A 26366-nucleotide genomic window follows, 5' to 3' on the forward strand; every position below is an offset into this window, starting at 1 on the left:
CTGTTCTTTGGAAGGCTCCAGAGGTCTCTCAGATATCATCAGCAAACTGGTGCAGAGTTGAGGTCTCCAGGGCGGATTCACATCTGGGGCACATCTGTTTCTGGTTTCTGAAAGAAGGTGGCATGAAATGTATGATTAAACTCGGACGCATGCAAAACAGTTTCGTTGCACCGATTGTTTTTATTAACCTTCTGAGACCAGAGCTTTTGTTTGCATGTTTAACTTCTTAATTTCTCTTGATTTGGGATCAAAAGGACCTAAGAACGACAAAAACTAAGCATCATGTTTGAACAGAAAGTAGTTTTGGGAGAAAACAATTATGTCCTCGTGTGTGGACGCAGGGATTATTTCACTCAATATCATAATAAATAACAATATGTAACAAAATATTAATTTTCTGAACATTGTGCAAAGACAGAATTGCAAATAATTAAGTCCCAATGTCCTCAATCGAGTACTTGCTAATTAGCAAAGTTATAGCTCGTTATTACTGATAGACTTTCCGTGACATATTGAACTAGAAAAGTTAATTAACATAAATAAACAATTTTCGACTGTAAAATTTAATGAGGCTTTGAACCTCGTCCACTTTTATCCGATGATCAGCTGTAGAATGAATCCATTGAAATGACTGCTATAATGATTTTACACCAACTAGTTTCTGGTTACGAGGATAAAAACATTCATCATTACACAGGATGATATGTTACAATCCCTTGTGCCAAGATCTGAGGCAAAACACATGTAGAAGCCCAGTCCAACTGAGAAACCAACCAGCAGGCTAGCAGTCAGCTACCAGCTAGCATCCAACAAGAAGACACCAGCTAACTAGCCTAGCCAACAGCAGCAGGTAAGAAGTGATAGAACATGAGACCACATGTCAAGGAACACTTTTAGAAAAACACATTTAGAAACCCAGTCCAACTGAAAAAAAATAACAAACAAACAAACAAAAAAAGCCAACGAGCAGGCTAGCCATCAGCTACCAGCTAGCAACCAACAAGAAGACACCAGCTAACTAGCCTAGCCAACAGCAGCAGGCAGTATGCGGCTCATCATTGTGGTTTTCAAGTCTGCGCCTCCCTTCACCAATGGTTTGTTAAGGTTTAAATGAGGCAGAACAACCTGCCACGAACCTAAAACTCAATGTCTCCATATGAGGACGCAGGGTCTCAGGAGGTTAAAGCTACGGTCGAGCAAGTCCCCATGAAAGTCTCCTAAATTTAAGCCCTTTCCAAATGTGTTCACACAAAGCCAATGACTAATTTTTAGATATGTTTAAACAACTAGCAAAGCTTGTTTGCCTGCGGCAAAGATGAGAGCAATGGATGCAATGTAGTGTTCAGCAATTATGAATGAGTACAGTTGAGAAATGTCACACATGTAACTTGGGTTCTATGAATTCATTGTCTCATGTGGACAGGATCAATGAAAGAGAACCCAGGAAATGTCAAAGAGAAGTTTTTGAAGCTCCAGATAACAACGATAACAGTCTAAAAATATAATTTAATATAACATTAATAAATCACAAGCTTGTATAAGGTATCAGCTGCTGTGCAGAGAGCACAGACGTAACACAACAGCAAGGCAGGTTACCCGGCAACGACGCACGTGTGCGAATGTTACATCATGACCCATAATTAGTGTCACTTAAAATATTAACCTGAACATATTGTGTGTGCTGGGAGTGACACAGTGTAAATTGGGTACGAAAAAAAGGCAGGGTTAAGAAAGCTGTTGGAAGACTTGTGTGAAACCTTACAGGTATAGTGTGGATTTTTAAGATGTCAACACTATGACCTGTTTTGGTCCTTAGATGCTGCTCAGCTGCATGTTATTTGCACATCTGACAGGATTGATAACATCCCGGGAGAGAAATATAACTGGTGACAGCACTACTTTTAATGAACTGAAAGGAGAAACTAAAAACAGTTCGTATTTGAACAGCGGCAACTCAGGATGAACTCAAACTGAAGAATACCAGTCGGTGTTAAATGTGGCTTTAATGACCTCAGCTCGCTGCAGAGGCAAAGGTAACACACTACGAAAAGGGGAATGTGACGGATCGTGCTTATCCCCTTATACCCAAGTATACTAAACTAGGCCATTTGTGGACTGCTTCCCCACGAATAGAGAGATATTTGGGCATGACAGATGTATCACTGAGCTCTGAGCTCTGTATGGGAGCATCATTAGCACACTGACTGACATAACTGACAGCTGGCAGTGAGAGGAGAGGGATGGAGGGTGAAACAGAGAGGGAGGAGACAGAGCAGAATCTGTGCCAGCTATCACCCTCTGGCTGTTCTCCACCGTTTTTAATCACAGCAACAGTGCTCTCACTCGGCAACCCCTTGGAGACCCAGGTACCTTAGCCACACTTGACATTAACCACAAGGCAATACACCCATGTTTAATACAGACAAGGCCCTTCCTTGTCATCTTCATAGCGGCCTCACCTGCTACGGTATCAAGCAGCCTCTTGCCGTTTTGTGGCCTAGCTTAAGCTCAAATCCTGTGTTTATTTTCATTTATTCCCTGCGTGCAGTCAAGTGAGGAAGCCTCTTTGAGAAAGCTACATCAGGGCTGATAAGACGTATCACCGTCAGCCGCTCATGTTTGCTTGCCTTTGGCTTCTTGTCACAGCAACTTAGAGTCTGACCTAACTATATTTTTGGCAATGCCAGTACCAGTTTTGACAAAATGGTTAGGATGATTCAGGACAGGGGATGATGGCCCTTAAAAGAGTGGCGGCATTCAAATGTGATGCCCCGTGTGGGACAGAGCACGGGAAAAGTCTGGACAGAACAAAAAGGTACGTCAAGAATGGCGCACTAAATCAATGGGAATTCGATTTTAAGTTACTAGATTATCATTTTTATTTGACTGTTTTATATCTTGTGTGATGCAGTGGATCTGGAAAATGTATTTAATGCCTTCATCTGGGGTTTTACAGGACCAAGGACCCCAACCTGTTACCTACCTATTATAAGTGTAATATATTAAACTTGGCCTACTGCTGATAATATACATTGTTGTCATTTTGCATGTCATATTAAGATATTCAGATAATACACAGGTGCAGCTGCCATAAACATAAACACACCTATATATACCGTGCACTGTTAGCTTCTCTTCTGCTAACGTGCTAGTGGGATTTCAACTATGGAGTGAATAGGCTCTCGGCCATTTGCGGGGAAGCTGACAAGGTGTAATATGTGGCCTTGTGATTGGCTCAGCAGCTATAGGGGCGGGTCTTACTGTCTACAGGAGGCTTAGATTGACAGGTGTAGTGTGGCGAACTGTGTGAAACGGAGACTGTTTTAAAGAAATTTAAATTTGTAGGGGGAAAGAAAAAAAAATCCATATAGAAATAGTCTAATCAACCAAAGACGTTGCAACTCCCTCTGCAGTACCTGTTGAAGAGCTATGCAATACATTATCTGTATGGAGTCTGATGAAATAAATTCAAATGCAGAATGACATTATTGGTCTAAAGTAGTAATATACTTCATGTCCCTTGTTTCACAGCTGATCTGGTCAATTTCTGTCTTGAAGAAGTCCACTGTGACCCACTACTTAACTTGCAGCCAGGTCAGAGAGTGTATAAAAGCCATCTTGTGCAAAGCGGTGAAGCGTTAGAGGAGCTGGAGTGGGTGGATGACACCTTGGCAAACAGCGACCTGTGAGAGCATCCACATGTCACTAAAACCAGCCACATCCTTACACATCTTTAATTATGCATGACTTGGTCTCAATACAATTGAAACAAATTCACCCTTAAATACTTTGTCTAAAGGGCTGGAATGGTGAACATTTTGACCAAAGCCCAGCCATGGATAATCAGTTTTTGGTACTTCAGCTTTGGCTTTATTTTGCAGCTCTTTTAACCAGACATATGTCTGTGTTGTAATGATTATGTTAGACCTGAGATGTTTATTTTGTGATTCTGAGCGTTTTGTGATTTTAGCACTGAAACACACCAACATTTCGGAGGGATGGTCATACAAATGGTTTAGCGGTCATTCCAATTTAGTCAGAACGTGTGGGTCTGAAGCTAAAAATACTTATAATGATGTCCCTTAAGAGTCCTCTAGCTTTGTATCTATTATAAATACAAAGAGTTACTAAGGAGACCTCAATGAGGGTACTGGTTAAGGAGAAAAAAAAATATTCTTTTAGCATTTTCCTTTTCCTATTTGCATAAAACCTAAAAACTGACCCAAGTACTATATTACAGCTAAACTTTGCTGCTATTTAATAAATCCTGTGTGACAGAATTGACCTCGAGATCTCCCTGGAGATTTCTGAACACGTCCTGCGCAGTGTTCTTCATGCTTTCGGCGTCGCAAAACGACCAACCTCCAAGATGTACCAGTTAAAACGCAACACACAGAGACACTCTAAAACCCTATGGCTGATACTCTTATGCAGCCATTGTTAAGCCACAAACGCACGCCGCACAATAAATTGAAACTTTGCAGGAAACTCATCTAATGAACAAAAGGAGCACGGTGGAATACAAGCTGACCGAACATCCATATCTATTGTTGCATTGTGAATAACACAAGGAGGGCTCCTCAAACTCCACAATTCATCTGTGCGGATGAGTGGATGATACAACGAGGCTAAAACCGGCTCTCTAGAAGATACAAAATGGGGATAAAAGATTCAATTTTATCTTACAATGACAAAGACAGAGGGTATAATTTCGGTATGAGTAGTAATTGAACATCTTGACAATCAAAGAAACTTTCCTATCTCCAATTAGCTCTATGACAGTGTTCCGTTTTTCTTAAACCATCTGGTCTTTACCATTTCATCCTCCTCATGATGGTCAGGCTGGTGTTTATCTCCATAAACATATCAAAATTCTCCACAATGCACAACAAAAAAAAAAAAAAAAAAACACCAATACATTATGTCCCCAATGTTTTGCGTTGTGACGTGCAAAATTAAAAGTGAGTGTGTTAAGTAAGTGAGGGTAATGTGCTAAGCAGGATGAGGATGAAGGGAAAAAAAATAAAAATTCTGGACTCGGTTCATTGTGGATGACATCTGTTCACTCCCACTAATTATATCTAGAGTTTAAGTTGCATCTGTGAAAGCTAAAGCTAGGACGGAGTGAAAGACAAAGCACAAGGAAAAATAAATGGACAGATGTCACTCATGTCTCGTCCCAATCGCACACGTTGGTCACAAACGTTCAGTCAGTGGATTAACTGCTTGTTCTGTTAGAGTGTAACCAAGGTCAGGTCATGTCACAATACATGTCACACTGTGTTCTCCTCCAGTTTGCTGCAGACCAACAAATACATTAATGTGCTGCATAACACTCCAATAAGTCCGGTGTGGTGAAGAGAAATCAGTTGCTTTCGTAGGTTCTGCATGTGTTGTAAACATTTCCAGGATAACAGGTACATTAACAGAGACAGATATGGTGCAAAAATAACTAATACCAGAACTCATGTTAATGAAGTCACACCTCGACTTTGTGCGCGCACAAACTCCAACTGATGTGACATATTACATGCGCTTGCTGCATCAAGCTGAGACGCTAATTTAAGACCTCTGTGACGACGTGTTCGGTGAGAGCTGCAGCATAATTAGGCGCAGGAACATTTTGAGTGGTTTTGATGGTTATCTGTGCGGTGTTTAGTTGAAAACGCTGTCTCTGTGCGAGGGGGGGGGGGTGGCGTGGGGAGAAGGAAATAGAAGAAGAATAAGAAGAAAGTGGGCTGTTAGATATTTTGTGTGAGGGAACAAATGGAAAGGAGGGATGAAGGGGAGAGTGGAGGAGATTTAAGAAGAAAAGGATAACGATGGAAATATATGGATGAAGAGGATCAGGACCCAGGGATTCATTGGTTGGTCCCTGTTCTCACCTGCAGCTCATACTTCTTCCACTTAGCCCCTTTACTGCACTTTGCCGTTCTTACTGATGCTGGAAGCTGCCTAATGCGGAAGTGAGTGGGGTCCTAATAAAGATCCAATAACGTGCAGCAGCTATTAGAGATGTTAATGTAATTCATATACGATTAGCCATTTTATCTTAATTGAGGGAGCTGTATGTGTGGGGCTGCAAAGAGAAGAAAAGTAGCAGCGGAGAGATGGATGTCTGAGGAAAATGAAAAAGACAAAGAGAGCGCGGGACATAGCTAATGATTAGAGATAATGAGGAGGTGAACGTTTGATGAGACTGTATTTCTATTAGATTGTCAAAGAGTTTCTTCTCTGTTTGTGTGTGCGTGGGTGCCCTTCACATGGCCACAGTAATGCGGCTGACCCAAATGACTGGGATATTATTGGTGAGAGCGAAAGAGAGAGGCCTCTGTTGAATACTGATGAAGCTCAGCACAAAGCGTCCTCCCGGCCTCATTAACCTGCCCAAGACTTCTTTTGTTTTCTCCTGCAATGCTCCAGACATTCTTTACGTCCTGTGCAAAGGGGGCTTCGGAAGTCATGCCGTGGATGGAGAAGAGGTAGTCCTCAAGGGGCACAGCAGTGGTGGTGGTGGTGTAAATTGGAGGTCTGTGTATGTTTTGGTCATTGAATTTTCCATTCAGAAAAAGTTGAAATTCAAGGCATTTTTTTCTTTATCGGGGTCGAGAATGGATAAACAAAACGGCAGTGTTCTCACTTTATCAAATTTTCAAGATTAAAATAACAACGTGACAACAATAAAAAACACAATTCCCCGCTCATGGCGTGAATGGCGCACAACAGATACACAGCAATCAATATACAAAGTCACCACACACAACATACCACAGTCAAATAGACATTTCAGCTCCAAAGACAGGTTAACTGCTCCGTGAGGTTGTGTCCCACACACACAAATACACATATTGCCACTTACACATTACACACAAATTCCACTAAAATTCAATCAATATGTAAACTACATTATCAATTCCATTTAGATTAAAAATAAATTAAGACTCACCAAGCGCATTTTTGATGAGCTCCCAGGTTAACCAAGTTTTCCTTTAAAACCACTCCTGGTTGAATGACCTAGTTTTGTCTTTTCCCTCTTGAATGAAATGCAGACATTTCATTAGGGACAAAATTTAGTACGTATTAAATTATGAGCAACAACAATTCCCCCCTCTCTGCCGCCGTGTTTCCTGTCCATCTCGACTACATTTAAAGGCCCAAAAAATATACATGAAAAAAAAAAAAAAAGCTGATAATCCCTGTCTGCACAGCAGCACCCTCTGGGGGGCAATCATATTGCAAAATATTTTTGTCACATCTAAAGGGAAGACTTACAAAGTGGAAATTGAGCAGAGAAGTTAAAGATGTTGAATATGTGAAAAACTTAAAGGAGGATTTAAAAGTGTCAGATAGAAAAAGAAGGATCAGGCAGTTCTTTTCATGAACGAAAATAAGGCAAAATACAACACAAAAACAAAACAGAAAGCTCGGTCTCCTGCCTTGCAACAACTAGAGGTGGCGGCGAGGAGAGAGCGGAAGGATGAGAAGAAGGTAAAGCAAAAGTAGGACGAGAGGTTTGTGCTCTTTCATACGCCTTGGCACAGCACGGCGTTGTTTTGTTAGTCGCCGTGTGTGGCGGTGTGATGCTTCTCTGTGTGTGTCTTTGTAGGTGTGTGTGTGTGTGTGTGTGTGTTTGTGTGTTAGCGCAGGAGATTTCAATTTCATCTTTAATGGAAACAGCAAATAGGGGAACAAATAAAATGTGAAAGAGAAGAGCAAATCCTCCCAGAAGAGGCCCGGTCGGAATGGATGATGAGGCCGACATGAAGTAAACATTCAGACGCTCGCAAAACAAGGCGGCTGTGAGGATAGGGAAAGGGGGGGGAACTGAGGTGAGCCAGGGAGAGGAAAAGAAGGGATCTTGGCTCAGGTGAGGGAATGATGGGAATACTATACAGGAACAAATGAGAAATGAAAAAGAGCAGCAGAAGGGAATAGAGAGGACGGGGAATGGCGACGGGAAAAAGGAGATCCATCATGGCGTGTCTTCCAGTCAGAGTCGTCACTTATACTGCAGAAGGGAGCAGGAACAGATTAGATTCAGGCTATTGGCTCTGATGAGGCCTCGTATAGATCAGTGATGGCTCAGTAGGGACAGAGGGGAAGAGCAAGGGAGAGGATTTTAGTGCTTGTATCACTTTCCACCACAAGTATCGGCCCTTTTTTGTGAAGGAAATAACATTATGTGTTCAAAATAAATTGTCTGGAGTGACAATTATCGAAAAACGGGTGGAGAAAAAAAAACAAATTGAAAATGTTTCACCGTATGTGTAATACTTGTTAATTCCCCGTGTTTCTGTTAATCCACTTGACAGTTGGATGAAAAGATGGCTAAAACCGAGGGACAGTGACAGAAGATTAAGGAAGAAGGGGGTGGAGGGTGGGAGGTGGTCGGAGATGCCTCCGCCCGCTGTTCTGCCGTGCAGGGACGTGACCACCCGCTGGGCCAGTCAAGGCTGAGCCCTTGCATCATGTCAGACATGCACATAGACACCCAGCTGAGTCATCTGGTCTTCTGGGGGACGGGACAGATGGACAGTCACAGAACGAGCAAACACAAACACACGGACACAAGTACACGACATGGTAAAACACACACCATAAAGCCTCATGAAAGATTAGAAACAGCTCTGTGGGATCATGCGAGCGCCACAGCAATGCCAGCACACGCAAAGTTTTGTTGTATTTTTCCATTAATCCACTTGTCGTTTTTGCTGTGTGTAATCTAAACGCGGTATGTCAAAATTCAATCATATGAAACTCATTTCGTTTTTTTTTTTTTTTTTTTTGCAGGTAGGAGCTGATTTCTATTAATATTCAGGTGCTGCACAGTGAAAAATTCAGTTTCCTGTTCTGGACAAACCAGAACAAATGCAGAAAGTAAAGGATAAATAGCCACTGGCATAAAAAAAATATACAGCAATCAAAAATTCCAACAGTGTACAAACACTAAGGGATGCGTTAAGAAACATAAATTACAGAAATAAATCATGAGGGCTCTCTGGATGAAGCCCAATTATAAATCAATCGATTTCCAGCAGCATCAAAACACCAAATCAGGAAATATGAATGAACGTTGTCGGTCTGTCCATTACATTTATGACAGGAAGCAATAAATCCGATCCACAGTCTCCAAGAGGCTAAATATCATCCCAATATTCATTCATTCATTCATTTATCGGAGCCGTTACCAGCTGTCATTGGGAAACAGACGGGGTAGGTGAAAATTAAACGACCAAATGTACACTGCTGCCTTTAAACGTGTAAATATGTTTTTGTCAATCATTTTTACTCCACAGAGGAATTTTACATTTGTGCAGACTAAGGAGCTGAATGAGAGAAATCTGAGCTTCTGCTTTGGCTGAATGTCCCTGAAGAGTCTCCAAGAGCTTCAGGCCTCCGCCGGGCTCTGCCAGTGTCTGGAGGGGTAGCTTGCACTTATAAACTGAGCGTGTGGCTTCCCCGCCTGCATCACACAGCTGAGCCTTATAAGATGTGGCATGGCCAAGAAACAGTGACACTCTCCATTTTAGGCCCCGGTTTGATCACTTAGACACGTCTACAGAGGGTTACAGCTGGATGCGACTGAAAAAGATTGCTTGTGTTGGAGTAGTTTCCTGAGATTCTGCAGTTTCATTCCGACGGCGGCGTACCAATCGTCTGCTCATTGTCCCGGCTTTTCATTATTTACCAGGTGATTATAATGGAAATAATAAAGGGGTTTTCTGCAGCTCCTAGCTTTCAAATAGCGTAGCACTGAACAGGCATAACATTATGACCACCTTTCTTATATTGTGTAGGTCTTCCTTGTGCCTCCAAAACAGTTGTTCATGCTCATGTTCACAACCACAGATGTACAGACGTACTGCTGTAATCACAGATTACACAACAAACATCTTCACTAGCCCTTACTTAACATCATGTGTGAAGTGGTCATTTTTAACTGTCCTCACCGGCTGTGCTGTCTTGTAAGTGATCTGAGGCTGACGCTGGGTGACCTTGCTGTCTCCTGTTCCAGTCCTGCACCAAAGCAGCAATGGCCAGTGAACAGTCTAAGCTGCACATTTCTGGATGCAACGGAGAAAATCAAATAACTGACGGGAACATGTTCTCCTCCTCCACACTAGGTGGCGATATGTGTCTTGTTAGCGGGTTAATACCACGTTAATACAGCCCCCTTTCTGGTTGACCTACTACGTCATATAATAAACAAGAGCCATTCCTGTGTCAGACCGGCATTTCAAACAACAACCAGATGGATAATAGTTCAGCTTTTTAATCTCATCCGTAATGTGCGCGCTACATTACGGATGCTGGTGCAGATAAGATGGCGCTATCCCTCAGGTGGTTCTTCTTCTATGGCTCTGTTTACCTTCTTCTTCTCCTGTGACCGGCTTTCTCGGAATATTTTGTTCCGGGGTCACACTCCAGTGCAGTAGTTGTGGAGCGCGCCTTGTCCAGTTAAAGTCCGATTAAGGCGTATACATCGCAGGGAAAATCGATTTCCAGTCGCATTATCTGGGTGTCTGGATCAGATAAGGAGAAGTCTGATTTAAGTCGTGTTTACATGCACTTAAATTGTCCAGTTAAAGTCAGATTAAGGCGTTTTTTGTTTTTTTTCATGGGCGTCTACTTATGTCTTCTCCTTGCGTGCAAGTGGAACAAAATCGATTCAGCTGGTTTCAGCTTCAAAATAATGTTTTTCCTTCATTCCTTCATGTAACTTAGTTATGTTTTTATTATCTATTTCTAGTATTATTCATATTTTACTCTGTTGTTTAACAGGTTTTAGCTCCAGTGTTTTTCCTCACAGGAGCCCTCCACGCCGGGAGTCATATCTAGCCTGCCTACGGGCGTTGCGTCCTGGGTGTTGTCCTGGCCTGGAGGCCTGGAGGTTCCCGCTCCAGGGCTTTATGGCCGTGGAGTGGGCCCCTGTCGGTCTGGGTTGGGGTGGTCTCTGTGGTGTTGTCCTCTGTGGCCCCAAAGTGCTCAGCCTTACCCTGCTTGTAATATCTGTGTGCTTGAAAAGTGCTATATAAATAAAGATTGACTTGATTTGATTAAAAAAACATTAAACTAGAGCAGCTGAAAATATTATAGAAATTGAGCTAATCAGAACAAGGAGCTTTGTGAATTTAACAGAACGAGGCCAACAGACGCTTTATAACTTAACTTAAAACCTCAAGAATTTAGATATTCTGGTACAGAAAAAATAACTATTGGGAATGAATCCCCTGTGGAAGGAGCAGCTACATCGGCAGTATTCTCAGAAACAACGTCTTCACAGGATAGTTTTTGCAGCTCTCTGTTGTGAGAACGCTAACAGGAATGCTGCAGCGGCTCTGAACATACAGTATACGGCAACATGATTCGCACTGGGAATTCTGCTAAGCTATGGCTAAGACATGAGGGGTGGTGAATTTAAAGCCTGGAAGCCTCAGATCACTGAGGCGTAAACGAACATCTTGACCTCTCACCCTTCCTAAAGCTGACAAGACGTGGCGAGTGTTATAGCGAATACATTATATTACACCGCTCTATAATTTATTTGAGTTATTTTAATATTATTATTATTCCGGTGCATTTCATGTTTCACATTGTTGCTGTCTTTCAATGACATCTCTTCTATTTGCAGCGGGGGGGCTTTCATGTTTCCATGCTGTATATTCAGCACCATCACGGCCTCGGTGCTTAAAAGCCTTTACTGGTCGCTTTACTTCTGCTTCCATGTGTAGTATGTTCTAGTTTTAATGTGTGCACTTAGTGCTTATTGGTTTAGGCTCACTGTGAATGAAGACACCTCGAAAGAAAGCCAGCGAATCGATACATATTAGTTTATTTTTACGTTTATGTATGCGCCCTATTTATCAGACACCTCTGTAAGTTTTAATTATTCATCAGAAGACCTGGAATTGATTTTTATGCCACACCTAATGCATTTTGTTTCCTATTTAAAATAATTTCTTTGCTTTTATACATAGTTTTTTTGTTGTTGTTGTTGGTTATTAGCCTGTTCAAGAAAAAACCTGTCAAAAACATAACACATGTCCATTTAAACTCATGTTAAATGGAACCAAGCAATAAACGCAACCTTACTACCCTCATGCATTCCCACACACCATCAATACCACAAAATACAACAATGAGCAATACAACGCAAACTTCATTGCGCGACAAAATAAATGTGATTAGTTTTATTGACGGGAGTATTATCGACATGCGTTTGAAACTCAAAAAGTGCTGAGGCAGGCTGTCATGTGTGCGTGAGAGAAAGAGAGCAGTGTTGACACTACAACAATTTACATAATGTCTTTGACAAATCCATATAGAATAATGCATACTTGCACTGTTGGTGGAGAGTATGCGTGCGTGTGTGTGTATATATTGGTCCCAAGACCCAATGTTTGCAGGACTGCGTGACTGGAGTGTATAGATCGTACCGAGGTCACAAGGACGACGTGTTTCCTGAGCCAGCCCGTCACCTCCCTGCCTATCCTATCTCATCGTTTCCTACTTCTCTTATCTGTGACTCATGCGGGCGACGGCTTGTTTCAGTGTGTTTCATACATCAGATGGCGCTTGGAAGCTCCCCTCTGACAACTGACCTACTGATTCATACCAGAAATCCAGATACTAGCTATGGTTTTCAATGCTACCGCTAAGGATAAGGCTGGCTACGGCTGCTTAAATATGAACACAGGCAGAACAAACACTCCTGTGATCATTCCTCACACATCCGCTCCTTTATTCATTCTCTTTCTTTTTTTATTCAAATTGCATGTACTGTATCACTCTCCAACTTTTTCAAATCCAAACTTGTTCCGTGCAAGCGTTCAACTCAGCAGGAGTCGCTGAATGGGCAACAGCTGAGCTGACATTTAAGAGCTTACTTTCATATTTGTATGCTAACAAAATGCGCCGACTTTTCCTTTTATTGTGTTGTGTGTTTGTCACAAATGTGCTGCTGTGTGCAGCAATCTCAGTCATTATTTTCTCTGGTGTAGCACACCAGGAAGTTATTACTTTAACCTTTATTACTTTGACTAAAGTGCTCCATAGCTGGAACAACTCCTTGGGTTTTGGGAATAAGACTTTCTGAGTTGTTGACGTCAAACCAACAGAAACGTGGCAGATGTAAAAAATAAATAAAAAAATAAGAAGAAGTGTTTGTTAGTTTCATGCTGCGAGTCCAATTCTCACAAGCAGTGAGCAGTGAGCAACAGTTAGGCCTCCCGTCCTCATATGGGGACATTAAGTTTTAGGTTTTATTGCAGCTTATTCTGCTTCATTTAAACAGAGCTCTATATTAGGGTGAGTCCGGCCAACTCAAATCATGGGCGCCATGTTTGCTACATCGGAGAGAAGATTCTACAGTGAAATAAATGTCTCATTTTCACCATTAACGAGCCTAAAAATGTTATTGCCAATGTCTGATAATACGTAAAAGGCCCTCACTAAAATATCCCAGTGTCTACTCACTTTAAATATCTTAAATGTTTTGAAATTAATCAGAAAAATTATAAATACTCGGAAATAGTGAAAATAAACTAGTCTTACGTAACATTAGCCATAATAACTTCGTAGTAACTGAGGTAAAGTTACGTGTCAATTAAATATGTCCGGCTAGGTTAGCGTCAAACTTCATTCATTTGTAATGCTGTGTTTTTGAAATCAAGGTTCACATTAATGATGGTATGACTTTATTTCTTCTGTATAAAATCTTAAACATCAGAAGACAGACATTGACATTTACCTCAAATATCAGGGAAAATTAGTTGACATTCACTTTTTCCTTTTAATCTTCTGCTCCCATGACTTTCTCTGTTTTTGTTCACTGGGGAAACGGTGGAGTTTCCTTCATGTTTTACTGTGCCGAATCCGTAGACTGAGCATTGCGGCATATTTTAACTTTTATCCAACTTTATTTTCTGTTATTGTCACATGTCTATGGGGGAATATTGGTTAGATGTATCTAACATGGCGCCCATGAAACACATGACACCAATCAGCATAGCGGGATAACTCAAGAGTGTCCATTCCCTAGTTGGCGAGACTCTTTTATAATATATGGCTCTGAATTTAAAGCTTTAGTCTGCCATCTAGTGGTAGCAAAGGTTCAATACACTAGTCGGTAAAAACGGGTATTTGATCGGATTAATTCTACAGATCATAGGACAAAAGCAATCGGGGAACAAAGCGCCATTAAATTCTACAGTTAAAACTCATTTACTTATGCTTATTAATGTTTGCGGTTAGTGATATGATGCGCAAATTTAACAGATTTTGTCAATAGCAACGGGCTACAACCTATTTAGCAAGTACTCATTTCAGAGGATTGTTTTTGCAATTCTGTTTTTTTTTTTTCAGTCATGTTCAAGTACTAAAATAAACAGTTTTATATTTTGTCACACATTGGTGACTTTATTACAATATAAATAATGAAATAGTCCCAGTGTCCACATATGAGGACATTGTCTTTTTTTTTTTTTTTTTCCAAAAACTACTACTTCTTGTTGAAAGATGATGCTTGGTTTTCATACGTCTCAGTCCAACTGATCCCCAAACCCTTGGAGAAATTAAAAATGTGCAACAAACAAAAGTTCAGGAGGTTAAACAATAACATGCATATGTCTGAAATTAATCACATGTCATTGTTCTCTGTCTCCTTTCTTCGCTATCAACCCTTCGTTTAAACATTTGGAGCAAAATAAAAGCCCATGGATACACCAAAGCCAGAAAAACGACTTCACAATTGAGACCATCTGAGGAGCTTGAAACAAAGCTTTCATGTCTGAAACTAAATCTCGTACTTCCATGGCTTCTTTTTTTTTTTTTTTCCCTGATTGTAGAACCACAAGCTGTGAGAGGCTCGATGCTCTGGAGCGACCACAATCAGGTGACCTTAAGAGAACCTGAAACCCAGCTAACCCAGCGTGTCCTCCCCGAATTAGACCCACAGAAGGCTAATGAACATTGTACACCAAAGTCAAAAATCTCAAGTTCACTGTCGGGAAGTTGCCCTCAAATAGCCAGAAAAGCAAAAATAGACAACTACGACATATTTAGAATCTCATACCAATGTCGGATTCAGCTCCAGACCTTGTTAGTGGTGGTAGGACGTTGCTATTCATGAACAGAAAAGGGAACAACACGTGATGGCAGTTTTACTTCTTATTCGTTCAGGCTGTATTGTGCATTACCTGTGACTATATGGACCAGTGGAACTGAAGGAGTGCTTGTTGTTCCTCCTCCAGGTTTAAGCTTTGCCTGCAGCCGCTGTCATGTTTTTAATCTCCTCCACTTGCTAAAAGAAAAGTTTGCAAAGTGAATCCCATGCATACACAATTAATGCAATTTATTTAATTAATTACACATTAGTCTTTCATTAACACTGTTAAATGGAGAGGTGGATATATATATAGATAGATAAGAGTTAGGTTTTTAAAAATAGCTTGTTGGGGTCAGAGATCACTGATATGACTTCATTCTGAAAGAAAGAAAAAAAGGCCCGTGGATTAGCGTGCCTGGATGAAGCCTCATGAATTTTTCTGACTATGTTTTAACATCACAAACCCTCATTTTAAGTCTGACTTCTGCAGCTGGCACATTTGCTTACTCTCTTAAATTGCGCAGATTTGATCAAACCACCGTGATTTACCCTGCGCTCCTATTCTGTCACCGCGGAACACAGTTGTTACTCCGACTGTAATGCAAACACACGCTAAAGGGTGCACGCAGATGCAATATTAATCCCTGCTGTAAACAGAGAGAATCATAGTTAACTTTGACTTGCTGTACTTTTTTGGCTCTCTAAATATAGATAGATAGTATCTTCTAAACGCATTTTGCAAAAACAATTTTCCAACATGCAGGATGAATTTCCCTCCAAATGTATTTTGTGTTCCTGTGGATGTGATTGCCCATTTAGGACAAAGGTTCCCTCGGTCAAAGTGCTCCCAGTGCTAGTGTCGAACTACAAAGTATGCACTACGGCTAGGCCTGTGTCCCAAGGACACTCATCACCAGTCTAAGGAGATAAATCCTTTCTCTGTAAATATTTTAGCTGACAAGCTGTCTTTACTTTGTGGAAAGTTACAGACAAGGATATGTGTAGGACTAACGATGTGTGTATAAGAGCACCCTGCTGGGAGAGACACTTTCAGAATTGGGGTGGCAGTACCAATCATGTCATCTTAATTCTCCTTGATCGCGTTCTTCAGTAAATGTTTCTTTGTAAGGCTTTCAGAGCCTCCCGAGAATCCTTCAGGAGGAGTCAACCTGCCTGGTCACGAGATTTCCATCACAACTTTAGCTTCAGAAACTTTATATAGGACGAGTGTGTGAAGGTTCTCAGTCATCAACCTTTTTTCCCTGGAGTGCCCCCTACTTGTATCTAAGAAAAGCATCCCCCTCCCCCTCCCCACACATACAGCCTTAACTTTTAAATATTAGTTATTATAACTATTCTTACTATTTTTAAGTCCTCTGGCTGCAGTTAGGACACATTCACCTAGCTTCATAAATTTACTCTCCATTTTTCGGACGTTGATGACAAAAACATGGCTTCACAATGGCTTTACGAAAACTCAGAAATTCTATATTCCAACTCAGATTTTTTAAACTTCCGATATCACAACGTTCACATTACAGGTTAACTCAAAGGAGAAAACATAAGTTTGGTATATTGTCAACGTTTGCTGAATATTAAAATATGCACAGCAGCTATTTATTTATTTATTTTGGAAGCAGTAATTTCCAAGTTTGACAACTCAGAGCTAATTTTTTCCAAGTTGTCTTGAATGCAGCTTTTTTATTTTTCTAAACTATGTTTTTTGATTGCAGTGAACTTTAAGACCTACATTGTAACTTAAAGCTTAAAAAAAAGCTGTTGAACTCGTTGGTTGTTGTTGAACACGTTTGGTCACAAGGTCAAGAAACACATCCAAGCAGCTTCTACAAGTCTGAAATAAAGTCGGATGTTGGGGATTTAAGATTTTATTACATCTGTGAGTGGTGCTCACCTAAGGGATGAGACGGTACCGTTATGAAAGCTGACAACAAGGCTAGCATCAATAAACATCCAGAAATAAAAGTTGTTGTGATATATATTTCTTTCAGTAGCATCTGGAAAATTTGCTGAATTCAACTTTCTCACTCCATAAACACATGACATGGTCAGGATTAAATAAAACTAAATATATCCTGTGAAAATGTGTAAATGCAGAATAATCAAAGCAATCAGGGGTGCAAGGAAAAGAAGAAAGAGAAAAAAAGTGGCCACTGAATATTCATTACTACACAGGATGAGATGTTACAATCCGTTGTGTCAAGATCCAAGTCAAAACACATTTAGAAGCCCAGTCCAACCAGCAGGCTAGCAGTCAGCTACCAGCTAGCAACCAACAAAAGACACCAGCTAACTAGCCTAGCCAACAGCGGTAGGCAGTATGTAGCAAATCATTGTGGTTTTCAAGTGGGCACCTCCCTTCACCGATGTTTCGTTAAGTTAGGCCCACAACACCTCAAGAAGACGGTCACAACCGTGTGACGTTATATTAGCTTAGCCCTACTACCAACTACTTAAACCACTCAGCTAGCCTTACCTTTGCCATGTTGCCCAGCTAGTGTGTTTCCTCCTCAGCCACAACCACTCGCTTGCTCACTCCGCTGCCAAGGACATGTTGTTTCATGCAACCCTCTGTTCTCTCCTGCTAATGCCCAGTGGTGGATTTTGCTACAAATCCACGGCAACCCACGTCCACACACGCACTCCACCCTTGCTGCTCAGCTTCTGCTGACATCTCTGCATATCTAGCTCTCTTGTTCTCATTAGCCTCCTCAACTCTGTTTTCCCACAGGACAGTAAGCTTGACAAAATACACCTCCTTCTCTGTTTTTATCTTTAGTTGGGTCATGGTTTCATGTTTGGCATGTTTGGCTCATGTTTGTCCCATTTACCAAATAAAATATCCTACCCCAAAAGAAGAAATATGCACTGGTAGTGGAAGGCAAACATGTATTTTTCATTCAAGATCCTCTCCTAAAGTTATTAAAAGTCATGAAAGAATGACGAAGATGTTTAAATAAATCAAGGAAAATCTGTACTGACAGTTATGAGTTATGGTTTTATTTGTTCTCCAGGTCGGCTGCTTTCCACCACCCAGAAGAGTCCAGACCTGCACTTAAAACTTACAACTACCCCCTTAGTGCTGATGTATTGAAAGGGTCTGAGATGAAGTAAAATCCAAACTCATATCCAAGACAACATCATCGATTTCTTGACACAGTGATTCATCGTTTCCCTTCTTCTCTAAGCTCATATTGTTCCATCAAGGCCAGCCTGTCCAGATCTCTGAACGCCAAGGCGAGTTAATACGTCCTGATGTGTGCTACAGCTCGTCTCTTTAATGCAGGTTACAGTCAAACTGGATGCATAAGGCATGACTCACATGTCAGTCCTGATTCCTGCCCAACAAAGGCCAGGACAGGAGAACTCTCTGTGACCTATTCTACTACGTGGGGGGTTGTGTTTGCATGTTTTGCTTACGAGATATTTCCATATGAATCCAAGTATTGTGTACGTCGTTATCTGTTCCGAGCTGTTTGACAAGGACAAATGGCTATTCTTCTGTCCCATCGTGCCGCATGCAAGGTGTTGCCCTGTCTGCATGGGATTCTCAATGTGACTCAGACCTTGGAACTGCAAGAAAGCTGGGGCATCACACAGCGGAGATAAATGACTTTGTTCAGTGCTAAAATATGAAATTCTTCCCTTTGTGTATGTGTTTGTGTCTGCCACAGAATAATATTGGTAGAACTCCCTCGTCTGAAGTAAATGTCAGGGGAAGATAAATAAAAATCTCTCCGAAGCCTTTATTGCCTGTTGTTATTTTTGCATTCCTTATGCAAAGGTTCCTTGTTGCTGTGACTATGTGTATGATAATGTGTCAGCATGGCTGCCATCATATCTCCCCGGCAAAACACAACACTGCACATGTACTATAAGACCGTCTCTGTGTGTCTACCCTCTATAACGTCTGTTTATGCAATCATCTTGCTAAAGCAGAACTAAATGCTTTCACGTTTCTCCTGGACTTTGAGGAAAAAGATGTTCACTTCCACTTTCATCCTCCCCTCACCATGACATCTCGTGGATATCACCAAACCGGCTCTGAACAATAAACATTTTCTGGTGGAAAATAACATGTCATTATAATTTAATTCCTTTCAAATGCAAGGACATGTGTCAAAGCTAATCAAGCTTTACAGTAATTATAGGATTGTGTCTACACTGGTTCTGCTTATTTAGCTGTTCCAAAATCAATAAATAGTTTGGGTTATCATACCCTGATCAGGCATAACATTATGACCACTGACAGGAGCAGTAAATAACATCTTGTGACAATTTAATGTTCTGCTGGGAAACTTTTGGACCTGGCATTCATTCATGTGGATGTTACTTAGACATGTAGCACCCACTTAGACCAGACCAGACACCCCCACCCCATAGCAATGACACTGCAGCCTGACACACACACCCGAAAAAGGTTTAGGAGGAACACAAAAAACATCAACAGCACAAGGCACTGACCTGGCCTCCAAATTCACTAGATTCACTAGATCCCAAATCTGATCAATGTAGGTCAGGGGTCTTCAGGACCCCAAACTAAGGGAGAGATTAAGTAGAGACCCCCTTCCTACTATATGTGTTCTATATTAAACTAGTGCTCTTTATAAATATACATTATTATCATCATTTGCATTCAATATTAAACTATTCAAATAATACACAGGTTCAAATATCATTATTTTTTTTATTTCAAACATATATACACATCAGGTTAATGTGCATTTAAAGAAATGTTTAATTACAGAGAAAGGTCATTTTTTATTCATCTTGAAGTTAATTTACTGTAGCAACAGGTTAGATGTTAAATTGCTGCAGTGGAAAACGACTTGAATAGAACAAACAGAAGGAAGATTTTATCATAGCTACAAAAACCACTAATAAAAAACAAGCCATTTGAAGTAGAAATAGTAGAGGTAGGAAGATAAAAGGTATCCGTGTAACAGTCTGAATTTGGAGTTTGTATTAGGCATAAAAACATACGTAACAAGTTGTTTCTTCTTGTTGTTGTTTTTCCCCCCACTACAATCATTATACTGGTGCAAAGCGGTTAGCTCCATTGTGTAACGCCACCAGGAAGGAAGACTGGCCTCCCCCATTCCCTCACCCATTCCTCCTGGAGTTCAAACGCACAGAGAGGGAAAGGGAAGAAAGAGATGGAGAGCCAACTCATTAGAAACAGCCACAGATTTAGTTGGCTAAACCTCTTACAGATAGTCAGACCCTTTGGAGTAGCAGAGAAAAGACACAGAATCCTTAATGACACTGGGAACATGCATTATCTGCACCATCCTGATTTTTTCTGGACCGCACTCACAACAGCTGGTGGTTATCCTCATTCTTGGAATACATCTGTGGCGCTGCTCTGCTGTGTCATTCCTCAAAGCAGTCAGATTGTTCAGTGGAGTGTAGCCATTAACTTACAGAGAGCAGCACACGGTTGTAACGCGTTGTATAGCATCATGATTAACGTATTAATAAAAAAAAAAAAAGACAGGCTTTCTTTGAACCTGCTTGTCATCCACCAGCCTGTTTTGATACTGCACATAATAACTTGAGCGACCGCAGCGTATTTGCATGCAAGATGTTACAATGAGTGAAGTGCTGATGGAATGCCATTGTGTGCGACTGTGTGTTTTGTCAAGGACAGGAGAGGATATTGGAAAGCACAAGGAATTCCACAGAGTTTAACAGTGTTTCATTTTCCCTTCCCTCGCATCTCCTCGCAGCTCGGCAGATCAGAAGGGAGATCATTACACGGGGATATTATGACTTGCGCGATCTCAAACGCGGCGAGGGCGCCTCGTATCCTGCGCCTCGCTCTCTGGTTTGAATTACCGCAGACAGGTCTTATCCGAGGCCGCATCGTTTCCAACGCGCACGCGACACTTCCCCATTCAATGACGGTGGAATCGGAGAGAGCGCGCGTTCCCACCGAAACTCAACAGGCTAACCCTTCTCCTACAAATTTGTCTCTGGAGACGGACGCATCGAGCGTCCGTCTCTCTCTGCGGCGCCGCTGGACCCAATTCCTGAGGAGAGTAATTTCGCTCTCACTCAAAATTCCAGATCCATTCGCCAATCTCCGGATTTTATGGCTTTCGCGGGGATAAGGGACGACGTGCGGAGTAAGCCTCTGAAAGGAATTTTGTTGGTAGGGGAGGAGGGCGGCGGCGGCGGCTACTCTGAGCCAGTTTAGAGCTCTTCTGCAGATTCTCTGCATGTGTGTGTGTGTGTGTGTACCTAGAAACGCACAGATACAATGCCAGGCTTTTGAGTTTGGCCTCTCCAGATCTTGACATTGGCTTGATGTCAGCCTGATCTTAAATCCTTGGAGGGGAGCGCAGTGGCAGCCCTGGCCAATGAGTATTAGGTTTTCATTAGGTATGCCCAACCTGCTGCCCCCTGGCAACTCATCCCAAGGCTTTTATTATTGTTTTTGAACCACAGGCCAACATCCGTGAGGAAGCTCTACCGTGTGTTTGTCTATATATATATATATATATATATATGTGTGTGTGTGTGTGTCTGTCATCTCCAATAAACTTACCATCCTAACAGTTAATGCCCATTACTCCCCGGTGAACCGTTAAATGAGCGCAGAAGAAACGACGGACATATTGACATGCTTCACACTCGAGCACACATGCTGCAACCCGCATGCACACGGTAGACGCGGGCTTTCCCTCCGGTCGTAGCTGAGAGTCAGCACTGTATCCATCTTTCCTTTTAATGACCTCTGCGGAGTCTGACACTAGATTCAACCCAAACAGCCTATGCATCAGCGCCTGGACCTCCGCCAGCCAAGCCGGCCGGTCGGCCTCGGGTTGCCGCTGCCGCTCCTCTGCGTTTCTTTCCAACGTGGGGCCCAAAAACACAGATGACAGAATGATGACAGCTAAGTAGCCAGAAAAATACCGGAGAGTGTGGGTGACTGAGTGTAAGAGATCATGAGAAAGGAAAAGACCACGGTAAAAAAAAATAATATATATATATATATATATATATATGTGTGTGGGGAAGGGGGGTTAGAAATATTATGTGAAGCAGACTAATGCAGCAAAAGCTAAAGAGACAGTGAAACTCTATCCAATTTGTTTTCCAGGAGTTACAGCTGCTCTCGTACTCGTGTCCCCAGCTGTGCTTCAGGAACACAGCGCGGCAAGGTCAGAGTATACACTGTTAAATCCATAACCTACATACAGTTCGATGCACGGTAACCCGAATTCCTCCGCTCTCTCCCTCTCTATACGTCTTGGACCTAACATCCTGTTGGGACTTCATCTGTTTTATGCATGGGTATTTGTTCTAAAAATCCAGGTTGACAACTAGCATGATAAATGTATAATTCGGTGTCGAATGAACTCTCGTTGTATACAACATTTCATAATGCTATTGTTTTTGTTTAGCACATTGAAACCAATATTCCTCATTAGGCCCACGTCTACACAGTAAACTGCACTTAATCAACTTGTCCCACTTGTTTATTGAACACGAGCACAAGCAGACATTGCCTCACACAACGGCTTTGTTTTGCTTCCTAGCAGGATCGACTGTGTGAAATTCCACCAGTCTCCAGACGTTATCCAAACTTTAGTTTTTTGCGGCAAGTTTGGCAAAATGTTTTCTTTCTTGAGAAAAGCTTTTCGCGTAATTATGGAAAGTCAGTTGTGAGCACACATTCGGTGGTGACCTCCATATCCAGAGCTGCACAACATTAGTTCTGGCCTCTAAACTGTAGGTCTTCAAAAGGGGGCACGCGACCCCTAGAGGGGTTGTGGAGGTACTGCACGGGGGTTCACAAAATATTTGGTTGATTAGACATTTTTGATACATACTTTTTCATTTTTTTAATTTTTTCCCTAAAACATCCTACTGTTGCACACATTTTAAACAAAAAATAATAATAATAATATTTGAACCTGTGTATAATCTGAATAGCTTAATATTCACTGCAAAATTACAATAATAATGTATATTTATAAATAGCACTAGTTTAATGTGGGACACATGTAGTAAGTAGGGGGTCCCTACTTTATCTGTCCATCAGTTTGGGGTCCTTGGCCTGAAAAATGTTGAAGACCTCTGCTGTAAACAGATAAATCATACTTCATTATGAAAGATACAAACAAAAAACTGTCAAAATGGAGAAAGAATACTATTAGATATGGGTACCAGAAGACCGGTCAGGTTGACTATCAACACGGACGCCTCCTAGATTATATGATATGTCTTAAAGGGTTTGAGTCGTAGTACCAAACTTTCCAAATTTATCCCTAACTACATTCTGGAGGTATTTACCGAGGGGATTTTTCATATATCATTCAGAGCCTGATTTATAGAACATTTTACTCCTACAAACATGGCAAAATTAGATTTTTTTTGGACTGTTGACAGCATTTTGTGATTTATGGAGTGATAAAAAGAGATATCCAAAATTCCCCCTGTAAATACCTGGAAATCTAATATGTTACAAAATGAAACAAGAATTTTGAACCTTGCTTTGGCCATTGTTCAGATTCCTATTAGTGAGTTGGTGTGACAGCAGTCTGTATTCAAGCTTCAATTACATTGAAGGAGAGTATCCATAGCTTCATTTGTGTGAGACGCTAGAATATACTCAGGTCAATAATATAGATTAGATTTGTTATAAAGCATTTTTTTCTGAGCTGCTTTCTGAGCTTTGGTGTCGACCATGACGTTGACTGGTTGTCTAATGTTTAAATATGTATGGTTGAAGCTATTTGTGGCCTCGGAGTCTCGCTGAGGTGCGTCTCACCAGGGACATGTCATAAACCCAAGTACCAAAACGTTATTTTCTACTGTGTTTAAATGTGGAACAACATTGACTTTCACCATGTATTAGTCATTCAAACCCTAGTCTGAGTACATTATGAAACCAATAGTGTGTGGATAGCACTGGTTAAATGTTACAGTACGCAAGCACTGTGGTAATGATGACAAAAAACTAAAACATGGTACAAAAGCAATAACAAGCAGCGTCAACAATGCTTCAATTTAAATAGTATGTGGTTTGAAATAGCCAGGTGGAATATATCTATGGTAAAATTTAGTTGGTCTTGTTGTTTTACAACTGAAAATGTAATGTAAATGGTACTTAACCCAAATCACTGTACAAGGAACAATAGACCCCTTCATGGCCTACATCACTGTGACATCATGATGTTAGCTGGAGGCAAAACAGAGGGAAGCTGAAACCATGAAAACGTCGTCTTTCTGTATTTTTTGGAGCCAAAACCGAAAATTCAAAAACACTAACTTGAAGTTTTATCACATAGCAGCCACTGTTGGTCGTAGATAACTTTGTTTTGGCTTTGGTGATTAAAAGAAAGGATTGGAGTGAGACAATCAACAACATGCACACTTCATATCAGGTCAGATTAATATGTAAAGCATCATCAGTTTCAGCCTGGATAACGTTATGGGTTAGACTAAATCATGACTGAAATTGTGTTAAGTTAGCTAATGCTAACCGCGAGCTAACACAACATGTTTCAGCAGGGTTCAAGCAGAAATTGCATTTACTACTTTACCCTCCACAGTGGTTCCACTTACTTCTTGTAATATCTTTGTTAGAGAGGCTTCACTTGTTAAAGACAGACCAGACTTTGTCCCCTCTGTGTCCTCCTTTGCTCAAATCGTCCATCAAGTGAGAGTGTAGGGTTCGGTTAATGTAGTCCCATCAGTCAGAGTCAATGTTTTAAAATAACACACACGGTCTCGGGAAGTGAGTGCATTAATATATTCTATAGTCCGCAACAGTTCATTGAAATATGCTAACCGCCGTTAACATGCTATAGTGTTTGAGATGTTTTGCCTCCAGTTAAGTCCCGCCCCTTCAAAAAACATTGCACTGTTTACAAACCACGAAGGCAGATTGATGGATTCAATTTGATCCAAAAACATCCACAACTCATCTGGATATGGCAACCTAATTGTGCTGCTCTATCCACACTTGCATCATTGGAGAAGCCAAGACTCATCTCATAAGTATGACTACACATTCTTCACTTCAGCTTCAATATTATTCATATTTGGAAAAAAACCAACCCATTTAACAGGAATTGTTGCACAGGTGTGCAAGTCAAACATTACACCACTGATAATTTTTCTTGTTGCGAGTCTCATTGTTTCATTTATAGAGAAATATAAGGCATTTCATAGCAGGCAAAGGCTTGCCAGCATTAGCTGGGTTTGTGCATCCACTTGACCTCAAACCAGGGATCTTCTTGGCTTATGAACATTCACGACATGCATGGCTAGCTTGATCTGTGTTGACACGCTTGCGGAGCAGCACTCTGCACATACTGAAATGCACTTCTACTCGCTACACGGAGGTTTCATTTTCAGATGAGTGTGCACGGAGCTTCGAGGAGTCCCACATGCATACGTACAGTGTGAGCTCTCTAATGCCACATGCAATGTGCAGGAGCAACACTCTTACCTTTCATGTGGTGTAGGTGAACTCACAGGACTTGTCACCTGCTCTGCTGCAGTTCCATCTTCATTGTGTAGTTAATGTCCCCTGTGCAGAAAGTGTGTGATTACAGCAGGGGCAGCAGGTCAGGGATGGGTGCACCCCCACAGAGGTGTATCTTCTAGTATTAATAGTTTTTTTCACCAGTTGCATGGCTTATTTAAAACATAAAACACATTTGTATGACACATCTATAGGTCTATCAGGTAGTCGTTAAGGACTGACCTCCTTGTTGGGCGAGGGTGTTGTTTACAGCCCCGTGCCATGAGTGATTGCTCCATCACTTGGAGCTCTGTCAGTCCATGCCGCCTCACCACCTCCTCCAAGACCTGGATCATCAGTCTGGAACTAAATGCTCATGGCTGTCTTTGTGCTTTCTCAATCATCTGGAGGAGAGCGAAGGGAGACGAGGGATTAGAAGGTGAAGGAAGAAGAAGGATTCTAGATCTGCGAGCAAAGCCTGTTCACAGCATTGTGATTTAATCAAACTATAAATATTAAGAAGCCATAAAGCCAATGGAAAAGCCGGTTGCTTCACAACAGGCACCGGCTGTCTTCTTTTTTTTTTTTTTTTTTTTAGCAGGACACAGTGCTTTCAAGTTGAAAGCAGTTTATCAATTTAGAAGGGCACACCAGAGCTTTGATTTGTAGCCGGCACCTGATTAGACCTGACCCGATGCCAACCCGACCCAAGTGGACTCCGGTTAGGTTTAAACGCCTCAGGCTTGATCTAGCTGAGATTGA

The 26366-nt window shown here is 41.4% G+C and overlaps 1 long non-coding RNA gene across 1 annotated transcript; it reads right to left on the minus strand.

Annotated features, from left to right (window-relative positions):
• LOC125022382 lies at nucleotides 1–26366 on the minus strand. Its single transcript, XR_007114436.1, has 4 exons — nucleotides 25848–26366; nucleotides 25590–25670; nucleotides 15198–15301; nucleotides 1–107 (listed from the first exon to the last, which is right to left on the minus strand). It is a non-coding gene; the product is annotated as an uncharacterized LOC125022382 (long non-coding RNA).

The sequence above is a fragment of the Mugil cephalus genome, chromosome 1 (assembly GCF_022458985.1).
Source record: "Mugil cephalus isolate CIBA_MC_2020 chromosome 1, CIBA_Mcephalus_1.1, whole genome shotgun sequence".
Taxonomy (NCBI): domain Eukaryota; kingdom Metazoa; phylum Chordata; class Actinopteri; order Mugiliformes; family Mugilidae; genus Mugil; species Mugil cephalus.